This window comes from Euprymna scolopes, chromosome 28 (assembly GCF_053919585.1).
Source record: "Euprymna scolopes isolate OS-2025 chromosome 28, ASM5391958v1, whole genome shotgun sequence".
Lineage (NCBI taxonomy): Eukaryota > Metazoa > Mollusca > Cephalopoda > Sepiida > Sepiolidae > Euprymna > Euprymna scolopes.
The window spans coordinates 95,659,527-95,672,215 of record NC_136509.1 but is presented as its reverse complement, the minus strand read 5'-3'; the positions used below and the strand labels follow the sequence as shown (position 1 = coordinate 95,672,215).

The 12,689-nt window shown below is 35.0% G+C and overlaps 1 protein-coding gene and 1 pseudogene across 5 annotated transcripts in view; both read left to right on the top strand.

The window, feature by feature from the left end:
• The window catches only part of LOC145249741 (uncharacterized), a 216,958-nt gene that overhangs the window by 182,546 nt on the left and 21,723 nt on the right, over window positions 1-12,689 (top strand). The window lies entirely within an intron of this gene.
• LOC145249949 (5S ribosomal RNA) lies at window positions 11,287-11,405 on the top strand (annotated as a pseudogene).

Here is a 12,689-nt window from a genome sequence, read left to right as displayed (position 1 = left end):
CATTCATGTTCTTGTGCTTTTTCTCCTTTTTCATTTGTGAAATCTAAAACAATACCAATTTTTTCTACAAAACAATCAAGTCAAACGTCTAAAATACTTGAAGACACAAAGAACTTGAAGTGTAAATTTTTTTCCAAAATTACTGGATTCAGCATTAAATAATCTCAAAAAGGTTGATATGCCATAAAACAATCAAAGCAGGCTTCTTCCAGATTTAGACCGCAGTATGACGTCATATTGCTTCGGATGATAGACAAGGAGATACACTTAAACAACCTTATGGTCTCTTGAAGATTGTTTCCAAATTTCAGAATTAAACTAGACTACCCGTGACCCGTTGGGTCAGTATGTTATATTAGCTATGGAATTCATGTATGAGCGTGACACTTGTGACGTAAAGAAAATAGTTTTTTTGTTTTTTTTTTGACATAACAGAAACATTTCTATGAAAGTATATTAAAATGAAAAATCACGGACGGATCACTCAAACATGAAAAAAAAAATCCTCCCTATTCGTGTAAAGTTATCTATTTTTCTGAATAATCGCTCAAAAATCGAAAATTAAACATGATTTTCCTACGAATCAAACACAGACGAAAGTCATTAAGCAGCAAAAACGCACATGAACCTACCAATGAGAAATATAATAATGAAAAACCCATATTGGAATCCTTCAACCAAGTTATAGAAACTTAAAATCTAAAAAAAAAAATAATTAATAAAACCTGAAGCAAAAAAATAAAACCTAAATAAATAAAATAAAACTAATATTGAAACAGATTAGTAAATATGTCAACAAATTCACCGTTCTCACACAACTATTTTTTATCTAGAAATGTAAACAAAAAATAAAAAAAGAAGGAAAAAGGACGGATAGAGAGTAGTAGTAGTAGTTTTGGCTTTACTACAATTGTTCTTATGTTTGTCAACGGGTTAAGTTGTTTAGTTGTAAGAAAATAGCGACAGTATAGTTGTAATAAAGAATAGTTGCAAAACACCCCCACTCTTCCCATGTTAAATAATAATTTAAAAATAATAACATTAATATTTCAGTGCGCAGGTCAAAATCTGCAAAAGAACGATTTATGTTTATTTGTTTACGTTGTTATGGGTTAATGTTTATGCGCGCATGTGCAACCGGATGTCATAAACCAGAAAGTGGGTTACATCACTCGTTACAAGGTCATTTGAGTTTTATAATTATATAGATAACTTGTTTGATAGTTGCCTTTTCAGAAGATGTGATGAGATTTCTGCACCGTCCCTTTAAGTGCAATTGTTTTAATCTCTCTTGCACTTGGTTCATCGGTTATATTTACCAGGTAGTTTTTTAAATTCTTTTTTATGAGTCCAGTTGCTCTTATAATTACTAGAATGATAGAGATCTTCCTAAGATTCCAGTTTCTTTTTTTTTATGCCGTACATAAGATCTTCGTATTCGTTATCTTTTCCCTGTCAACTCTATTTAACCCAGAATCATTGGGGACACTAACTTCTACTAAGGTTGCTCCTTTCTCTTTCTTATATTACTATGTCGGGTTTAATAGCTCCGTTTTCAAGATCCTTAGCTGTAGAAATTGCATACTCATATGGTGTTTGACTTATTTCAAACTCTTTTTTCTAGTAGATGCTCCCAGAACTTGCTGCTACATTTGATATTCAACTTTTTACAAATAATCCAGTGGAGATATTTACACACTCCATTGTGTCCAGTCAATTCATTAATATATATGAAATAAAAATAGTGTCTTAATTTATGTGTACAAAATTTCATACAAAATCAATGAGAATTCTGTTCAAATTTCCACAACAAACTCAATGTTCTTTCAATATTTGATGCAGTTTATTGTTGCAATATTTTTGTAAATAGATTTTTCCGAGTGAACCAGATAATTGGTGATATTGAATCTTCAGTCGACGGATATATTTCTTGGATGTGTCCACTGTTCGCATGCTGACATTTCCATTTCACCCGGATTGTGTCTGTTTTAATTGCCCTCCTGTCCTTTCGAAGAATGGCAGACGCAGAGTCTGATCTTTTTAAGAAAAATAAATAAAATAATAAATCTTGTTATGTGTCCCCCCCCCCTCAAAAAGACACCCTAAAAGAAAACTCAACTATGAAAATAATGTTTTGTCTATAAATGCCAGTAAAATTCTGCTCTTCGTCTTTCTCCTACTTTTAATTCCAGAGTGAATAAGAAGCTGACGAAAGGAATGGTTGAATTAGTAATTTCAACAGTTTTTTTTTAATCTTTGACTTTTAAGAAAATGTCTTCCATAATGGTGGGCGCCAAAGAATAGACATTTTTTTAGTTTAATTTATTCGTTTTATCTATTTTAGAAAAACATTAAAATAGACATTTTTTTGTTTTATTTTAGAAAACCATTATTGCTTTTTAAAAGTTTTTAGATGAGGATTGATAATTTGTATTATTTTGATTACTATTCGCATATTTTTACGTTTCAGTTTGATGTGATTATTTCGATGCATAGATTCAGTTTAGTAATATTTATCAAATTCTGGCAAATTTTTATAAAAGTTCAAACTCGGCTCTTTATTAGATCCATTGGGGTAGATTGTTCGGTACTTTTGCAGTTTAAAGCCCACTTTTCCGTGAGTCTCACTCAGCAATGCCCAGCGAACGACAGAAACTACTGGATTATACCGAGCAAACGGAAGTCAATAATAAAAAAAAAAAAAACGGAAGTCAATAAAAAAAAAACGAACAAAAAATAAAGAAAATAAAACAAACAACCTACCGTAATAATTTCATGAATTTTACTGTTTTATTGATTTTTTTTTTTTTAATGGCAACTGTTTTATTAGATTGGGGGGGGGCTAATGAAAGTTTTGTTTCTTTAAATTCGTGAACAAATGTTTTTTGTTTTATTTGTGTATGGAAAGTTATTTTGGTATTTTTTTACGACCTGCCCCAGCATAGTATAAACACCCCCAATCTCCCCATGTTAAGAATGGTTTTCAGAATCAACACACCCCCCCACACACACACCTCCCCATGTTAAAAATGTTTTTTTTTATTATTATTACATTTTCACCCCAAACAAGGCACGTTGCCACCTGGATGTAGGGGGCTACTATCAGGGACATAAGCTACAGGGGTACTGTGTGGGGAGTTAGGCAGCAAGATGTCGGTTCACGTTACACTTGAACTTCTGCATGTCAGTACAGTTGAGGAAGCAGGAACCCGGAAGGGAATTCCAAAGTCTAGCAGTTCTGGGGAAGAAACTACTGGGGTAGAAGGCTCTCTTACGTCTAGGGATCTCAACTGTGAAGGGGTGGAATTTTGCTGCTTGTCGAGTTTGTCGAGGGTATTTACGTCAAGGAGGTACAAGTCCTTGCAGTTCGTCGGAGCATTCACCGTTAAAGTACTTGTAGAACAGACAGAGGGATGCTACATTTCTTGATGGGACTTTTGGAATCAACACCCTCAACCTCCCCATGTTAATAATGGCTTTCAGAATAAACACCCTCAACCTCCCCATGTTAAGAACAGCTTTTGAGGTGGGGGGGGGTATTCCGAAAGTTGTTCTTAACATAGGGAGGCTGGGGGTGTTTATACTACACTAGCACAATAATATTCGTCCCTTTCTTTTCTTTTTAAACGCTTTCCTTCTTTTTTCTTCCATTTTTTTACCGTCTGCTCGCTCGCGTCTCTATTTTGCGCACTCAGTATAATCTAGTAGTTTCTGTCGTTCGTCGGGCGTTGCCGAGTGAGACACGTAAAAATAGACGTTAAACTGCAGAAGTACGAATTGTTCTAATTTTATCAGCCATGAACAGGTAGAAGTGTTAATTACCAATTTTTTACATGAGTGATCACCACTTATCAAGGCCAAGAGGCTATTCAAGGATAAGGGTTAATGTCAAATAAATTGTGAGACAAGATTGGCCATGTGGAACTTGGGTAGGGCTAGATTATTTAAGAGAACGGCTCCATAGAAATTATTTGTAGTAAGGCTTGAACCTTCTACCTCCACAAGACTGTCAGTTATAATTGACTGTTTATCAATACCTTTATCCGTTGCACCATATAAAGGATTCAGTTTGAAATTCTGTATCGATTCCAGAGTTTGGAAGCATACCTCTCAAGAAGATCAAAGGTCAAATCAATTGAAAGGTAGTGACAATAACAAACAAGATAAAAAATCTATATAAATGAAACAGAAGATGTATGTGTGTGTTTGTCTGTATTTAAATATTTATCGTTATTTTCATGGCAAGTGCTCGACTGAGCTTCAATCTAGTCCCCCTTCGCCAAACTTTCACAAGAAACACTCGTCTGGCTGAAAACACTATCAATAATTCCCCCCACTCTTTATCTGTGCCTAAACCTAAACATAGATTCCAGGAACAAAGCTTCTTTCTTAGAACTGCATGCCTGTGGAACTGTCATCCGTTTTCCTGCTTTCCACAATCTGATTGTCTTCAAGTCTAATGTAAACAAGTTCTTGAGCTGTTCTACTTGAGTTAAAAAATTTACCAAATTTCCATTACTAACGATTACTATACCGTTCAATTGACTACTGTACACTCTTAACCCTTATCCTTAAGTGGTCTCTGGGCCTTCATAAGTGGTGATGCCTATGTAAAAAAAAAAAAAAGAAAAGAAATTTAACCAATAAACTCTTAAACTACTGGTTACATTGAAATTAACAAGAAATAGTAATCATACAGCAAGGATTATAATGAGTAAAATCTTTGTTTGGATGAATAACGCATACAAACATATATCAACTAGTTAAAATGCAAACTGTTCATTTCAACGTGCCGACATTTTTATTTTTTTTTCTGTGCATATCAAAATTCAATTAATTTCTTCAAGTTGATTAAAATTTAATCTTTGTTAGCTATCTCTTGATAGTTACAGCTATTTAAGACATGGCTGGATGAAGCGGTCAGTGTTTTGGTTTCAATTCTAGCTGATGGCACCCAATTCATTTTTTTTTTTTTTTTTTTTTTTTATAACTTTTGCAATCTGTATTATATATTAGGTGCAATATAATATTCAATAAGGAATTGGGTTTGCAATAATAAATATGAAATCTGCATGGATTAAAATGTTCAAGCGTATTTTATGCCCTGCCAGTAGACATTAAAAGAAATGAAATATTAGTCAGTTTTCCCTTTATATTTTATCCACTATTCCATTTAATTTTTTAATTTTTTATTACAAGTGAGCAACCACTTATCAAAGCCCAAAGGCCACTCAAGGATAAGGATTAATGAATATAAAGTGATAGTGTAATAATTGTTAAAGATGTAGATTAGGGTTGAATTTTGATTATTTAAGGGGACCACTGAACAAGAACTTGTTTACATTGAACTTGAAGGCTAACATGTTGTAATCTTCCGGAAAGCAAACCAGTGGAACAGTGTTCCACATGCGGGCAATTCTGGGAAAGAATCTTTGTTCATGGAATCTGTGTTTAGATTTAAGCACAGATAGAGTGTGGGGGAAATTGTTGATAGTGGTTGTAGCTAGTCGAGTGTTTTGTGGAAGTTTGGCAAAGTTTGTGTGGGGGGGGGGCTATAGATTGGAGCTAAGACAAGCACCTGATATGAAAATAACAAGAGACTAGAGACAGGCTTGCAACGGTTTTCCTACATACGCACACACACCTACACACGCACATGTATATATATCAGTGATGGGACGATTCCAATATTTTTTCCCGATTCTAATTCTTTATAAATCTCTAAATATTTAATTACAAAGTTATTTTTTCCCCTGATTACCGTAAAAACATGTTAAATGTGCAGATATTTTCTCAAACGTAAAAGCATACTTGTAGTGTGTGGGTGGGGGTGATCTATAAATTTTAGCTGTAGTGGTAGTTTACAATCGATAAATATTTATTATTTTATCATTATTATCAGCAGTGGAAGATTTTGTTCCAAACAAAATAAAATATAAAAAGATAATTAAAGGAATCGTTTTGCACATCGGAAAATATACGCACATTTTTCGTGATACCTCAAAAGTTTTGATTTTTCCGATTCCAATAAATTATCCCAACACTAATGTATATATATAAACTCTATTCAGTTATTAGCATCATTATTTTAGCATCTGTTTCACATGCTGGCATGTGCTTGGCAGCTTTAAGAAATTGATTTTCAAACAAACCTATCTCTGGCTAGGTCTTTATTAAGCACTCTTTCTCTGAAGTCTTTTTTTTTTATCACTTCCTTCCATGTACTCTTTGGTCTTCTCCTGTGAACTGACCCTGCTATTTTAACTGTTCTACATCTGTTAACCCAAGAACTTTCATCTATTCTTCCAACATGACAACGTAATTTAAATCTTTTTTTTCTGTGCACATCTCCACTGATGTCATCAGATATGAGTCTGTCTTTAAGACTAGCATTACACGTCCATTATATCATTGCACTAATATCTCTAATGATTTGAAAACATATGATCTGCAGATGACGGTAGCTTGGGAAAAAGACGGATTAGGGTTCAATTGATTTGCAAGACTCATCTCCTTTATAACTTGGGGTAGGATACTAATTGTTTTCAGAGGCTGATAGTTTTTTTTTGTTTTTTTTTCCAAACAGAGTATGCTACCCATGTATTCTGGCACTGCTTGAATAAATGTGTTCCTACCAAATGAAGGATATGTCTTCAACAGTCAATCCGTCAGAATGAGTTGTTGGGGATTCTTCTGGCTTTGCTCTGTTGGCTGAGATATAGTTCTGTTCAGTCTCAGTAGACCCACCTTGGGTTTACCTTTTCTTTAAAAAGGGGATTAGTTTATTGTTAATTACCTGAGGTACCCTTATTGGGGAATGTTGACAGAGCTGCTCAGGCATATTTGATAGGTCAGATTGTGCTAATCCTAGTGTGCTGGCTTTTCTAAACGATACCTGACCTTGTGTCTAACCTACTCGAGAGGAGGTAAATCTTTGCCTGTGGTTTCAAAAATTTTGAAAAGCTATCCTCGCTTGACAGTTGTCATAATTGGGTTGCAAAGTGGGTGGGGAATATGGACAATGAAACCTAATCCAAAATAAAACATGTTCCACTCGAATGCACTCAAGAGAATACATATGGAATCACAAACTGACAAAAAGCGACCATAATAGAGGTCAGTGTACCCAATGATACAGGGCTTAACAGAGCTGAGAGGGAAAAGATAACAAAGTATTAAGGACTTATGTATGATATGAAACGAAATTGGAAACTAAAAGACGTTTCAATTATACCAGTCATCATAGGAGCAACTGGGCTTATGAAAAAGAACTTTAAAAAGTACATAGCAAGCATACCCGATAAACCAAGTGCAAGTGAAATACAAACAATTGCACTGAAAGGGACGGCTAAAATCCTGAAAAGATCTCTTGGTTGGACTCACTAAAATAGGGGTAAATGTCAGACATCTGGTTGGATGTCCCACCGCCTAGAAGAAAAAGTTTAAGAAAAATGAAAAAAAAACAATGAAGAACAAAAAAATGTACTCTCTGCCCAGATTTTGTGGGCTTTAAATCAGATGGAATCTCCTCCATTTGAAAATTTTAACTATTTATTATTAAAAGAAAAAAACAATATCATCAAAGTTAGTTCTTAAGTTCAAAAAAAAATTTCTTTTTTAATCAAACATTAATAATTGAAATAAACATTAAAAAAATCACTGCAATGTTGCTTTTTTAATATGACTGATTTTTACAGCATAAAAATACAATAAATATCCTCACAAAAACCTCAACATATTCTTGTATGTTGGGAACAATCCAAGTCATCCCAAGGCACCTCCATCGAAGATCCGAACCTGTCTCAAAGATTATGTTGTCACTAGTTTCGGAAGGATGACACTAATGGAAAGAAGTACAGAAATAGAACTACATATTTATCTTGAATTCTCTCAAAGAGATTAAATCGGATGAAAATGGATCAGTATATATATCCAACCCTTTTAAAGATGTTTCAAATGCTCAATATGTGGTTTTCATAATAATTCCATTTTGGTATGTGGAATAGTGCTAGTGTTCTGGATTCTAGAAAGGGTAGCACCAGAGGCAGCATCTCAATTTTGCTTTCTATGCAGTCTCATCCAATCAATCAGGTTGCATGCAGTTATCTTAAATTTTTACCGGGTATTCATGAGGAAAGTGTGAGTATTTGAAAATGAGAGGGTAAAGCTCCTTCACTGTATATATGATTATTAAAAAATTAAAATGTTGATCAGGATTAAATATTAAAATCGACTGAAAATATTTTTTATTTTTAACAATACTGATCAATATTTGCTATAAATCGCTTGAGAAATAGATTTTTTAGTAAAAAAATCCCAAAAGTCTTCTCCTTCCAACTTGATATTTAGGGTGATGCAAGTGTCTTGGAATCTGTGGTGGGTAACACTATGCAACACCTTATGTCTGTTTTACCAATAGTCTTGTCAAAAGTGGTTGACATTAATTAGGTTGCATATATATATATATATATATATATATATATATATATATATATATATATTACTTGAACGTCACCATTTATAATGACCTGAAGGCCACTCGAGGGTAAGGGTTAATGAATGTAAGGTGGTGGTGTAATAATCGTTAATGATGTAAATTGGGTAGAATTTGATTATTTATGGGGATGACTTAATAAGAACTTGTTTGGATTGGATTTGAAGCTTATGTTGTATTCAACTGGGAAGCAGGCCAGCAGAACAGTATTTCAAAGGCGAGGCAATTCTGAGAAAAGCTTTGTCCATGGAATCTGCATTTAGATTAAAGCACAGATAGAGAGTGAGGAAAATCATATATACAAGAGGGGACCATAGATTGGAGTTCTGTCAAGCACTTGTTATGAGAATAGCGATAGAACAAAGACAGGCTCGTGACGGCTCTTCTGTGGGAAAGAGGTTGCAGGGAAGAGAAAGGACATCACCTACTAGGTTTTAAACTCTGTCGAGGTAAGATAGGGCGTGCTGAACAGCTCCTACTCAGATGTGGCAACGGTACTCCACTTTAGGTCATATCTGGTTCTTATACAGATAGAGGATTGCATCGGTAGTGACATACTTACTGGAGCGGTAGAGTGATCCAACCATTTTTCCAATGATCTTGGCAACAGATTTGATGTACGTGTTCCATTTCAGATCAAGAGTGAAGGTCAGTTCAAAAAGTTTGTCAAGACCTGGTGTTTCCTCAAGAGAAGAGCCATTCATTTGTGGGGATCGGAGCGATTATGATGAAAACAGAGAAACTTGGTTTTCCATGCATTAAAATTAACCAGCCACCTTTTTCCTTGTTGCACTACGTTCTCAAGATCAAAAGAGAGAGAATCAGAAAGATCTTATTCATTGCTGGCTTTTGAAGTGTCGCCATAGATTTTGGTGTTGTCTGCATAAATGGCTCCGAATGATCTAAGAATGTGATTTGGGAGATCGTTGATGAAGATAGGGAAGAGGGTTGGACCCAGGATGAAACCCTGGGGGACACCAGCGTTAATACAATGAGTTTCTGATTTCTACCCATCGACAACTACTCTTATACGCCTGTCAGAGAGAAAGGATTTAATGATTAAGAGGACATTCCCAGCTATTCCATAGCTGGCGATCTTGTGAAGTAGACCTTTATGCCACACTCTATCAAAAGTTTTTGATATGTCAAGAGCTATTGTTCTAGAAATGAAACTTCTGTCGAGATTCACTACTCCTGTGCGATATAACAGTTAATACATCTGCTGTAGATCTTGCAGATCACTTATGTATGAGAGAAGGTATGAGCAAACTGTAGGTTCCATGTGACCCGATAAAGGAATTCAAATCTTAGTAAATTTTTATGTTCAAACTGAATTACCTTGTCTTTCAAAGAATTGTCAAATACTAAAACCTTATAAAATGTTTCAATGTGACCTTTGCACTGAAAAGTTTCCCCCACCACTGTACTAGACTCAGGTTTTCCTTGGTCGATCAAATTATCTGGAACCCGGAACATCTAGATGCATTATGAAATTGAAGCCAGAAGTAGCATGGCCAAATCACTTGAGATGCCGAGCACGTAAAACATCAATAATCTCAGCAATATACATCATAATCACATTGACACACCAGTTCTCATCACATCACTGAAGTTAGGCAACAGTTCTCCCAGTTAATATCAGATGGGTGACCATTTGGGAATACCAGACACTGTATGTAGGCAGACGTCTCTGTCTTCCTGCTAAAGCTCAACGTCTCCATCTTCCTTGACTGGAATATACATGCAACCATGAATTTAATATTTCCTTAACACTTCCACCTTTGGAGGAAGTTGGTTCAACCTATCTAAGGTGAATGCTATTAGCATGCATACAACTACCAATACCAAATACGGAGTAAAAATCACTTTGAACTTATATATATATATATATATATATATATATATATATATATATATATATATATATATATATATGTAAGATTGCAAAGTTTTTTTTTTTTGTTTTTTTTTCTCACGCAAATTTTTAGACTTTTTTTTCTCATGTTATTTTGTTAACAATCTTTGAATTTTTTTTTTAGATCTTTTTCATCACTCCCCCCCCCCACACACACACTTCTATTACGTAAAAAGATATCTTGTGAGACTTTCAGGGGCCAACACAAAAGCTGAACTCACAAATGAATGGGCAAATATGAAAATCATTTCGTTTTTGTCTGCTGCTTTCTCTTTTTAGTTCTGCAGTGTTTTTATTCGTCTTTAAATTCTAATAACTGTCGTCTCGTCGGCTTTTTCCTTTGTATTTTATCGAGATATTTGTATGGTAAAATTACGGAATGTGTCGTCCTGCTGCGACATTTGCTCAGAACAATAGATTAGCACAACCATTTATTTCACCCCCTCAGTTAACCAGCTGTGAATACTTGAATCCGCTTGCTGCCTCGAATCAGTGAGTGTACAATTTTCTTCAAGATGTTTTTAATATGGCATCTCATCTATAGAGGTTAGAGTTTTTTTCACAAAAGTTTGGAGATGGAACAAATGTTCACTCGAAAACAATGGATAACATTTAACGAAAAACAATGACTGCAAAAAAAAGCAAAAAAAAGCAAGTGAAATGTATTAAAAGATCCATTTCAATGTGTGACACTACCTATTAACCCTTCAACAACATTGTCGACTCAGACGTTGTGCGTGTGCCGCCGCCATGGATTTCTGTTCTTTCATCTTCTCTGCTGGTTTTGGCTGTGTCATTATCTCCTGAACATTGGCGACTGCTGAGGGGGTTAACGTTCATGAGTATTTATACATAAAAAAAATATATATATATATATATACACGGCATAATCACGTTGACACACCGGTTCCCGTCAGATTACCGAAGTTAAGCAATGTTGAGCCTGGTCATTACTAAAATGGGTAACCAATTTGGGAAGTCCAGGTGCTGTATGTAGGAGGACATCGACACCTCCCTGCAAAAAGTTTTAAAAAAACCTAACATCATCATCTCCCCTAACTGGGATATACATACGACTGGGGACGGCTTGTGAATTTCATACTCCTATGAAACTTCCTCCTTCGGAGGAAGCCGGTTAAACCCTGAATAGGGTTGGTGCTGACTGCACACACACATATATAAAAATGAGAATGTGTGTGTGTGTGTGGACCCTCTCAATCTATATATACTCAAGGAAATTTTAATCTACAGACTTGGAATTTGGTATATTGGTTATTCAGACATATGGAAAACTTCTTAATAGGGCTTCTAAGGGGTCAAAATTTAAAAATTGGTACGTGGAGTTGTCAGATTTTTCTCTATTTGCTGTTTCACGATTGAAAATGCGTGAGTGGTTCACATTACAGATCCCTTATGTGAAGTATGATTTGGTTAAAAAATAACACGTTTTAAAGACTGTCACACTGACTGTATGGTTATCATACTTGACTCGCTGTCTTTAGGTTTTGGTGTCGATCTCAGCTCAAATATTTTACTTACAAGAAGTGGACTGTTTAGAAAAAAATATAGTACTTGCTTGTACATGTCTCAGTTTCTGTATGAATTAAAATATAATATTTATGCATATTTTATGACCGGGCAATGCTAGGCAGCCTGCTAAAAAATAAAATAAAACAACTCCAAAAAAAAAAAAAAAAAAAAAAAAAAAATACAGACACCAACACTTTTGGTAAATATTAGTTGCCTTCTGGATGTGGGAGTGTGTGATACCAGCAAACCGAGGCTGTGTTCACTAATTAGTTGATCAATTCATTTCCCCATCTACTCTGAGCTACGACCTGCGTTCCACGGAGTCAACCATCACAAATTCAAGACCATTGTTGCTGCTGTACAACTAAATCACTCTTGAAACCGCCCACACACTAACTCTAAATATATCTACCTTTTATGACAGGCTTTTTGTTAGCTATACCTTGACTAACAATCCCATTCAGTTTCTTTTGTCTGTCTACCTTAGTGAACAACTTCCTCTCCATAATTCTGTTGATAAACTTATTGCCCCCCCCTTTTTCTTTTTTTTTTTCTTTACAACTTCTTAACACTTGGGGAAGGGGAGGATAACGTCAATATTATCTAGTGTTGGGACGATTCCTAATTTTTATACGATTCCGATTCCGATTCCAGGAAAATATTGATTAACGATTCCGATACCAAGTACGATTCCGATTCCGATTCCTAGGGAATTATTGTTTTGAAATATACCAGGTAGTTTTATACTTA